Here is an 11737-nt window from a genome sequence, read left to right on the forward strand (position 1 = left end):
GACTCTCCGCTGTGCACGGAGCGCTTCTCATGCCCGCTCTGAACACTCTTCGGACAACAGAGCACAAGCCGGCTGGCTCTGGGGTCAGCAGACCCCAAACACAGGCGCAGGAAGAAGCAGCGGCTGTTTTGCAGCCATGCCCAAGAGAGATGGGAAGGGTCCCCTCCCTCTGGTCTCGCTTGGTTGGGTTTCGGACTGGCTCTGAGGCAGGGGCTGCGATTCCTCCCTTGTGGGGACCAGAACCGCACCCAGGATCCAGGCACTGCCTGACAGCGCTCCAGGCACCGCGATGGTCGCGCCTCTGAGTCTCAGCCACTCTGCTGCTGCTGCTTCATTTGCTTTTAGGCACAGCCAAAGCTCACTGTTAAGCCACGATGGTCTCTGCTTGTGCCCTCTTCCTGTCCCTGTGCAGATAACTATACGCGTTGAGGTGAAAGTTTCTAAAGCAGCCCATTTGGCGTTAAACACCTAGCATTAAGAGTCCTGGTCATCTCTTTGTAGCTTAATCATACTGATGGTGGTAGTCACGTAATACCCAGGGTTTGACTTGTAGGCCAGCCCTGGTGAGGCCTGCTGCTCAGGCCTCAGCACATCAGTTGATCATCGGACTTAGAAGTTGTCCGACTGCCCCAACAATTGTTGCGTATATGGTTAGTCCATCTTGAGGCATAACTGCAAGCTGCATTCCCTGTATTGTGTGCTTGATTAATCACACAATACAAGGAATTAAACAAGGAATAAACAAAAAGGTAGCGGCTGCACAAAGGGAAAGGAGAAGGGCCCGTCTGAGCCACAGACTCCCTGGCAGCCACAAAAATGTATCTGGTTCCCAACATTCCCATGTCTGGATTGGTACATGGGCTAATTTTCTCATCTCCCTAGTTATCTGTTTTCCTGCTTTTCTGTTGTCATCAATTTGTAAGCAACAGCTGGATTAATTTTATTTCCCGCAAACTCCTCCTTCTGCCAGTAGTCTAAAACCATGCGATGCTGGAAAATCGCATTCTGCCGTCGCGTGGATTGGTCATCCATAAGGTCAAGGGTGGCAGCCATCTGGTTAGTTATTGTCTCCAAGATGGCTTGCAGTCATATTATCCACTTCAAATTACAGATAGGTTCTCTGGCCCGTGATACCAATTCACTGGGGTTCCACGTGTCCATAATGTTGTATCATTCTCTCAGGTGGCCATTCATCATCTCCCCATCTTTGGGAGCTTCCCTTAGTTAGGGAGGTGTCAAGACACCATTTTTCTCTGACCAAATCCTCATATAGTTTGACTCTGAGCCCCGTCCCGGCTTTGTGACAGCAAAAAGAACAGGGGCCTGATATAGCCTGTATAACATATTCCTGACCAGTTTGGAGGCCACCTTCGGTAAGCATGTTGGCCACAAATCCAGTGATGACCTTCCAAGGGCCATGTTTCGGTAGCAAAAGGGCCTTCCCACTTTTCGTCATCAACTGTTGGGTCAAAATATGACTTGTTCCCTGCACCTAACGGACCTCCAAAAAGAGTTGCTTCACCATAAGAGTCATAATATTTGCATTTCCAAATTCCCGGGTGGGGTTTCCATCTGTAGTCACACCCCTGCTCTGTTTTGTTAGAGTCGGACCAGAACTCCTTGAAAAGGGTTCGAGTTCCGTTCTGATGTTGCCACTTCCACTGATAATCATGGACAACATGTGTTTTACTTGTGAAATTGTCTTGGGGGCAACTTAAAAATAGGTGGTCAAAGAACAGATTCCTCCCCACGGCTTTACAGCCTTCAAAATCCCTTTGGTAACTGTGGTAGGGACACCTTACCCAACTACCACTGGTGAGCTTAACATGTGTTTGATTCTATCTACCTTGGTATTTGGAACAATCATAAGGAGGGCAATCAGAGGTCCAACAATCAAAACCCAAAGTCCTTTCGCAAACACTTTCTCCCACTCGAACTCCAAGTCCTTATGTCCGGTTACGGCAGTAGATGCCTTTCCCGGAAAGGCGTAATCACCAACGATTGAGGTCCAGAAACCTGTTCCTTTGTGTACATGGCTTCGTTCACTGACACACCACTTAGGTGATAATGGTTGGGCTATCTGTCATGGCCCAATCTTTGGCTCTGCCTGGGCTCCTGCAGACCCAGGAGTTGCTGAGATTAAAGGTGGTTGCCACTGTTTCCCCTAAGGCTCGAAATCTATTTGCCCAGGTGGCAATTTGATCGCAATGATAACACATAATTAAAATTACCAACAGTAGTCTCATTGTTTTAGTCCTTTCTGTCCTCCACAAAGGTTGGTTCCTCAGCCCAGGCACCGTGGATAGTATCCTTTTCTGAGGGGGCTGTTGCAGTAAACAGGCAGGTTCAGGCATGCAGGGTCTGCAAGATAAAATCCTGTACCATCTAGTTATTCTTGCAAATAACATTTTGTTGTGGGGACATATTCCCTTTTTTTTCCCCCAGGTCTCGTGATCAGAATGGTGTTGTCCTTTCCTACTGCTATTACCTCAGCCGGTTCAGGAGGGCCATTAGGCCCTTGGACCCATATTTTAATTCCATCATTCAAGCTGCTAGATCCAAACCCTCTGTCTCCACGAATGGTGGTGACTTGAGGTGGATCCCCTTTTTTCACAATTTTATTGTCCCCAATTGTCCTTTTACAGTGTTTGGCACTGGGCATTTGTGCATCTGTTGGCACACGGGGCATTGAGCAATTACAGCTCTAATTATATCGAGTGACATGGCAATGCCGTGCTCTTGAGCCCACCTGTAAGTGGCTTTTTCTCCAAGATGCCCACATTTTTGGTGCGCCCATTTTGCCAAGCCTTCATGATCCTGCTTCGGAGGGAACTCCAGTCTGGCTTGGGAAATCTTTGCTCGGTTGCCTGCAACAGAGTTATAAAGTCGCTCTAAAGTATCTGTGTTACGATGGGCATGCATTGGGTCTGACTGAGGTAAAGTTCACAGCCCTTACAGTGCTGTGCTTTTCATTGGTAGCTGGACGGGTGTTGATAACAGACCACTGTTTTGGCTACTGCCGAGCAGCGCTGTCCCTCTGACACCCCTGAGTAGTCAAGGCTAGCGCCTTGAGGGGATGGGAGTGGGCAAGATCCTGGGAGGGGACACAACCAGGCCAGCTGGCCCAAATTAGCCAAAGGGATATTCCATACCATACGATGTCAGCTCAGATATATAAGCTAAGGGAGAGAGGAGGAAGGGGGGGCATTCGTGAGTTTTCAACGTTGGCCTTCCGGAGGAACCGTTACGCATGCCGAAGCCCTGCTTCCCGGGAAGTGCCCGAACATCACTGCTGATGGGAAGTAGAGACTGACTTTTTTTCTCTTTAGCTCCTGTGCGTGCAGATCTCTGCTTATTTCTTTCATTTACTGTAACAAAACTGCCTTATCTCACCCTGCTGGTTGTTCCCCATTTTATTCACTCCCCTGTCCCAGTGGGAAAGGGAGTGATAGAGTGACTGAGTGGGCACCTGGCACCCAGCCAAGGTCAACATGCTACAGGGCATCAACATGAAACACGGTCACATCAGTTCTTTGTACCAGTTCCCAAATATCTTTCCACAGTTTCTTTCCCCAGACCTCTTTGGAGTATATTTTCCAGTCTCTGCCTACCCATGTCGGTAGACACGTAGCTAACCCATGAGCTACTGACCAAGAATCAGTATATAAATGGCATTCTCCGAGATCTTCTTGTTTTAAAGCCAGATAAGTTGCATATAATTCAGCATATTGACTGCTATTCCCCTCTCTGGTCGTTTCTAAAAACTTTTCTGAATGAGGATGGTCAGCTACTTCCTTCCTATATATTTAGCTGACCCATCCGTAAACCAAGCACATTCTTTTTCCTGTGGCATTAGTTGACCTAAAGTCTTTACCCACTTCACTGGAGATTCCCTCTCAGCTGTGAAGTTGGGACTTACCTCTTGGTCCCTCACGGGGGCAGCTGCTATTCACTCATGAAGAGTGGCTATCCCCCCGATTCCTACCTTGGCCCTATCCCGAATACACCACTTCCACTTTAGAATAGTAGACTCCTGAGCGTGCCCAATTCAAAGGGCTTTCGGAGAACTGTTGACCCACTGCAGAACAGGAATTTCCGGATGAAAAGCCACTTCACCACTTCATGTCCTATGGTAAATTGTTCTATCAGTGCCCAATAACATGCCAATAACTGTTTCTCAAAACGTGGGTAGTTGTTTCCTGCTTCTGGCAACTTCCTCCCCCAAAGCCCTGGGAGAACCTTTTTCTTCCCCTCTTTCTGCCAGAGGCTCCCATTAGCATGAGACCCACTCACAGATACATTTAACTCAACTTTTCCCTTTTGCATAGGCCATAAATCTAAAGCCCTTTGAATAGCCTCTTCTGCTAATTCAAAGGCAGCCTGCTGCTCACTTCCCCATTCAAATTCCTACTTTTTTCCTGGTTACTTTATGCAAAGGGGTTAAGATTTGTCTCAGATGCAGAGTACGTTGTCTCCAAAAGATGAATAATCCCATAAATCTTTGTGTCTCCTTTTTATTTTGTGGCACTGCAAAATCTAAAATCTTCTATCGGGCTTTGGGTAAGATATCCCGATGCCCGCAATGCCACTGAATTCCCAAAAATTTCACCATTTGGGATGGTCCTTGAATTTTGGTAGGGTTAATTTCCCAGTCTTTCTGTTTCCTATGATCCACAGCTAATTCAAGGACTTGTTGCACTTCCTCCTCATTGCTCCCCTGGATCAAGATGTCATCTATATAACGAGTTAGTTGCACATGAGGAGTCAGTTTTATTTCATCCAAGTGCTCAGCCACTGTTCGATGACAAACTGTTGGGCTGTGGACCCATCCCTGGGGCAATCTGGTGAACAGGTACTGTCATCCCTGCCACATAAAGGCAAACTGATCCCAACGCTCCTCAGCAGTGGGTACTGTAGAGAAAGCATTGGCCAAATCAATTACTGCACACCAGGTTCCAGAGTGTTTCTGGATTTTTGATATTAAAGTAACAATATCTGATAGAGCTGCCGCAGGAGGTGGGCTGTGTTTACTTGATTCTCTAAAGTCCACAGTCATTCTCCATGACCCATCACTTTTCTTGACGGGCCAGACTGAGTTATTCCAAGCCATGGTAGTGGGTTTTAAAACTTCTGCATCCACTAAGTCTTTAATTGTCTGTGAAATGCCTTCATGCCCCCCCTGCGATTTTGTACTGCTTTGTGGTTACCAATTTAGTTGTGACAGGAATCTGCACAGGGGGCATTTTTGCCTTCCCGACTAAAACTGGATGGGCACTGATATAAGGCTTTGTCCCAAACTGATAGAAACCACTGGATATATTTAAAGTCAGTCCCTTTAAGATACCAATCCCATTTATATTTAGTCAGAGGCCAGAACAATCATAACTGTGTGCAATCATTTGGGGAGGTTCCCTATTTTCATTTCTATTTGTGTTTGCACAGCTTCAATTTGTTCCCCCCACCAAACCTGTAATAATCCCTGGTTGTCCTTTCAATTTCTTGGGATTCCCATAAATTTAAAGAGGCCTCCGCTCCTGTGTCAATTAAGGCTTTTACAATTTGTGAGGACCGGTTTTTCCAAAATATCTGAAGCTCCACGTGAGGTCGCCAGTCCTTTCGTGCTGACTGCACGGGAGCTTGGCCGTTATCTCATTCTTGTTAACTATGCTGAACTACTTCCCTAGCGTCTTTCCAGGGACACAGGTTAGAATACAGTTCCCAATCCTCCTTACCCCCTGCAACACTCCGATCCACTCGCGGTGGGCCCTCCACGAGCAGACATGAAGTCCCTCCCATTGAGGCTCCGGGGGGCTGCCGTAGGCTGAGTTGTTCCTGTATTTTTTGCTTTAGCATTCTGTGCTTTCTTCCTAGGTCTATGCAACCCTCTCTGTTTATCTCTCTTCCATAAATCCAGAGCTGGGATCCCATCAATTTTATCACGAGACACACCATCCTTTAGCACAGCTGTAAATATTTCCCTTTGAGGAATCCTGTTTTCACTCCTTTGTAGGTTTTCTCAACTCCGCCAGGCACTCCCCCGGGGTCCCCACTCCCCGAGGTTACCTAGTTGCTGTATTTTTTCAATCACCACATCCAGAGGATTTCCCATTTCATTAAGCAAAAGGGTCATTATCGCATTTTTGTATGCTGGGGGAGCCGTCTTAATCCGTCTGTTTCTCATAGGAACAGTCAGGGGTTTTTGCATCAGAGTATCAGCGTCCCCGAGATAAAATGGCTGCTGTCATCCCTTCCTCCTTTATTGGCTGTATACAATCTCGCAAGGTACACCAGGGACACTCAGACCGCCTGGCCAATCGTTTGCTGTGGGGTACTTTGCAATACATCCCTCAGTAGTCAAGGCTAGCGCATTAGGATCCGTGCACGTCCTAAATGCATCCTGCACAAACGTATCTGAACTCAAACCCACCAATTTCTTAGCATCTACGTTGCCCAGTCCTACTCCAGCAGCTCCCTGCAAACGCACCATACAAAAGAGCAGGGACTCCCCCGCCCTCTGCTTAAACCTGTCAATTATATCATTCACTTTGTGTGACTAAAACCTTCTACCACATCTGCCCTCACATTCTGCCCACCTAATGCCATCTTTTGCCTCATCTCCGATTTCACATTCATGAATTCATCTGGAGAACCAGCCTCATCACAATCCATAGGATCCCAAATATCACCATCCCATTTCTCTGGGTCCCACGGCACACCTGCTTCTGCAATCACTGCTTGCACTTTCTTGTGATTCACTCGTCCCCTCCTTTTCCTATGTTTATACTGTGCAACCCGAACCGCAGCCTTTTCAGCCACAGTCTGATAAGTGTCACGCTTATCAGCAAGCAGCTTGTTCTGGCATTGCAACATCACAATCTGATTCTGCAAATCCCACATTTGTCACTCCGTGCAGGAGCATTCCAACAACAGCCCCTCTTTCTGTTGGTGCTCTTTCCTATACACTATTAACAAAATCCATCCTGAACCAACAATCTCTGCGCCTTTTTCAGTAGGCCCTTCTTGGACACATTTTAATACACCCAGTGGGTTGGCTTCCTTCACACGATTTTCCCGTTGCTTGCACTGTCCTCCGACCTGAGCCCACTAGACAGCCAGTGAACTCTAAGGAAGGTCTTCCCATCTGGGAATGCCGGATGAAGCTGACACATCACGTTTGGATTTAAAAGTGGCATTTTGCTCTGATCCTGATGACTACGCCAGTTGACAGGGGTGCTTTAAAGAACACAGACACCAAGAGAAAGAATGGTCTTATTTACTATGAATAGTAAGGAGACACAACAGTAAAATGATACATTTTATAAAACAGTTAAGTTTACTACGTGCTTGGCTTTAGTGACAAGCAAAAACAAGCAAGGTAATGCACCTAAGTATTACTATACGAGAGAAAGGAGAGAGATTTAGAAAGATGCGTCACCAATTGCCTAAATACTTTACCATCACCCAGAGTCCACAGTCGCTGGGGAGCCCTGTTTCGCAGCAAGGATCTGGAGAACCCTTCCCAGCAATTGGGAAAATCCTACGCGGTGCATCCACCCATAGGTGAGATTTCAGGTTTGCCCAAAACGGCGTCCGGCTTTTAAAGGCACAACTCAGCAAGTCTAAGTGACTTGATTATATTTTTAGCACAGAAGCACCTGGATCTGATGGCAGACTTCGCAACCAGCCAGGGCCACAACTTGGCCAGAACTCAGACCTGGGCAGGGAGGGTTTTCCCCTCCAATACCCTACAAACAACCCTCTATTCATGTCAGTTGGGAAAGTTTCTTAAAAGGATACATTTCTTGCACATAACTACACAAGGTTATGTGAAAGTTTCTAAAGCAGCCTGTTCGGTGTTAAACACCTAGCATTAAGAGTCCTTGTCATCTCTTTTTAGCTGAATAATACTGATGGTGTTAGTTACAGAGTGCCCAGGATCCGTCTTGGAACTCAGCTCTGGCAGGAACAAGGTGGCTGACTGCCTGGGGGCTGCTTATGGCCTCTGACACCCAGTTCCTCAGGGCTTCCCACCACCCCGGCCCCTCAGGGGCCTCCTGTTCCCTCGTAGCCTCCAGCCACCCACTCCCTCGCACATCCCCTCGCGCCTTCCTGTGGCTGTTGCCGAGGCGGACATAAAAGCCACACCAGTCGTAATCCATAGTTGAGAATGGTAGAAAGATTTTTTATTTTCTCTACTGCTATTCTTATACCTCTTCACAGTGGCTGTGGCCTAATTTAAGATTGGCTGCTTAGCAAACAATGACAAGGCTGCCTAACAAACAATGACCATTCAGGCAGTAAACAATCAGCTATACAAGCAAAAGTATAGTTGCTACGTATTATCCACAAGTTCTTCCTTGTGCACTCTCAGTGTCCCACAAGAACAACATCCTCCCCTCACGTCCAGAACATCTTCTCTTATTAATTATCTTCTTGGCCTTCTCTGTGGGTTTTACTAAAGCTGCAAAATTTCACTGTAATATTCTCATGGGTCAACTCTGACTGGTTTCAGGTCTGACTCTCTGAGATTGTCAGTCCAGCTGTCAATCTCCTCAGGTCCCCCTTTTTTTTGTATTACAAAGGCAGCGCTTATGGACTTTTGCAGGGCCCTTTGCAAAAAAAGACAATAAACACGGCACCCTGAGCAGGATGCAAAAAATAACCCATAGGATCAGGCATCCGATTTTGAGCGGATTTTTGACCCCTCCTGCAATTTGTCAATTGCCAAACAAGCCATTGAGCCAATCGGATTCTGATTCTTCACGCAATTTTGATGTGCTTGTTTGTAATTCCTTAATGTGGGCATGAATAGATTTTGAATGATCAGACAAATGCATACAACACATTCCATCGAAATCCTCACATCCATGTCCATGTGCTAGTAACAAAAAATCAATGGCAGCTCTATTTTGCAGTGTAGCATGCCTTACTGAACCAACACCTGTTAATAATCCAGCTAAAGCAAGCAAAGTGGATTTATTCTGCCAAGCTAACCAACATCCTAACTTGTTTAACAGTCCCAGTGCTTTAGCAGATGTTAGTTGTGGAGAAAAGAAGGGAACAGCCCATCAAGTATCTGATGGCCAAAATTTGGCGTTGTCATTGCAATCAGGGGCAAATGCATGGATGCTGTGTTTTCCCCTCCATGGTTTATGCTGTAAAATCATGGATGTCTCAGGTGTTAACAGTGAGAGTCGTCCTAAGTTGCAAGGACCTCCCTTGATATGTGATGGAATTGCAGCCCATGCTCGGTCTCCGCAAATAAAAAACACTCCTGGAGGCAAAGCTAGAGGAACAGTAGTAGAGTGTGAAATGTGTGGTGAACTATAATTGCACCAGGCACTTTCATTTGCAAATATGGGTTGGTTAGGAGAAACATCCCATACTTCGGACTGATCAGACCCAGAATAATTAAACTTAACACAAAGGGCCATTTTCACAGATCCTAAAAGCTCTATTTCTTGTAGCTCAAGAGTTGCAGGGGGAAGGTACGAAACCCACTGATCCCAAGCATCAGCGTGATTGTGTGATTGTAAAAGCTTGCAAACTGTCCTAGGCTTTGGCCAGTCCTCTACTGGCAAGCCAACAAGGCAGGTAGAAAAAGGACTGTCAGGAGTAGCAGTGGCTAAGCACGGAGTATCTTGCCCTGTCGCATTGGCCAGGGTGACCCACACCTTGGTTCTCGGCTGACTGACAGGCCAAGCAGAAACAGCAGGCACTAAGCTCAGCAAAACTGACAAGGACCATATTGGCACCTGCATTCTTCTGTGGTTCGTTGACATTTGCACTCCAGTGCATCCCAGTGCAAGCCAACACCCCTTGATCGCAGGGCTACACAGTGCAATAGAGTCCTCCTTGGTCACCGGTGCTCGGTGCTCTCTCTGGTCGCAGGTAGCCCGAGCCACGCTGCCAAGGTCATCAGCCTGTGTTGCTGTTACCCTCAGGATCTGGCCCAACAGGCAGTGGGATATTCTGCTGCAAATCGGGACACACACACCTTGCTGGCACCCACCGTGCTCCAGTACCTGTGGAAACACAAGCGTATCCACGCCCCCAAGTGACAAGGTCCCAGGAGCCTTCCCACTGGCTGGTAAGCAAATTCCTTACCCATACTTTAGCTCGAGGCAAATGTGTTTCCCTGGTGGACTGCAAGGAATAAAAATTATTTAAAATTGAGGGATTGGTTGAATGAGCCGGTATTGCCAAGTGATTTATGGTATTCACAGCTTTCAAAAGTCGGGACTGTGGGGTTTCCCCTTCCATTCTCCCTTTTTCTTTTCCTAAAACAGTTTTAAGTGTGTGATGAGCACGTTCAACAACAGCTTGACCAGTGGGAGAAGGAGGAATACCAAATTGGTGAGAGATGCCCCACAAACGTAAGAAATTCCTAACTTTCTGAGAGGCGTAGGCTGGCCCATTGTCAGTTTTCACACAGGCAGGGACGCCTAAAGCAGCAAAGGCTTGCTGCCAGGGCAAAATTACATCACGGGCCTTTTCTCCAGCATGAGCAGAAGCCCATAGAACAGAGGAAAAGGTGTCGATGGATACATGTACGTATTTAAAATGACCAAATTCTGAAATGTGTGTAACATCAGTCTGACAAAGCTGTAGGGCCAAAAGACCACAGGTTCAGTCCTGAAACCAGTCAGAATTTACCCATGAGAATATTACAGTGAAATTTTGCAGCTTTAGAAAAACCCACAGAGAAGGCCAAGAAGATAATTAATAAGAGAAGATGTTCTGGACATGAGGGGAGGATGTTCTTGTTATGGGACACTGAGAGTGTACAAGGAAGAACTTGTGGATTATATGTAGCAACTATACTTTTGCTTGTATAGCTGATTGTTTACTGCCTGAATGGTCATTGTTTGTTAGGCAGCCTTGTCATCGTTTGCTAAGCAGCCAATCTTAAATTAGGCCACAGCCACTGTGAAGAGGTATAAGAATAGCAGTAGAGAAAATAAAAAATCTTTCTACCATTCTCAACTATGGATTACGACTGGTGTGGCTTTTATGTCCACCTCGGCAACAGCCACATGTGGTGACCCCAAGACGTGATTCAAAGAGCCTGCCTGGAGAGCAGAAAGCCCACGTGGAGAGCAGGGGACGCGGATTCAACGGGAAGGAGAGTAGCGAGGAGAGCTACCAAGATCTAGATCGGACTGCAACCTTTTAAAGGTGAGCCCGTTGATAACAAAATGGGAGCAGTATATCCCAAGAGGATGACTAGCGTGGCTTTTATGTTTGCCTCAACAACAGCGACACCTTCCCACTGCCTTGTCCCATCAGGGCCTCCGCAGCACCTCATCCCTTCACGGCCTCCCACCGCCCCGGCCCTTCAGGGTCTCCCCCAGCCCGGCCAACCTGCCCGGCAGCGGCACAGCCACGACAGAGCTCCAGAGGAGCTGGGTCAAGAGGCACCTCGGAGCCCTCAGCAATCCAGCCAGCAACACACAAGCAGGAGGACACAGATGGTGGTTCCTGCCTGGGACAGGGCTTGTGGCCATCTCCAGGCGCCAGTCCCGCAGGGATACCTGCAGCTCCGGCCCCTGCCCACCCGCTCTGTCGGCAGCGTTAAGGCTCCAGCACAACCACCAAAGGCCAAGGGGTTTTTCTGGCCATTTTCCCTTCCACGCTGCATGCCTGGGCAACTTGCTGAGCACAAGCAGCTTTTTTTCCCTCTTCCCCTACGTCCTGCGGACACTGGGCACCAAAAGAAAGCTCCTGGGAGTCTGTG

This window comes from Corvus moneduloides, chromosome 7 (genome assembly GCF_009650955.1).
Source record: "Corvus moneduloides isolate bCorMon1 chromosome 7, bCorMon1.pri, whole genome shotgun sequence".
NCBI lineage: Eukaryota > Metazoa > Chordata > Aves > Passeriformes > Corvidae > Corvus > Corvus moneduloides.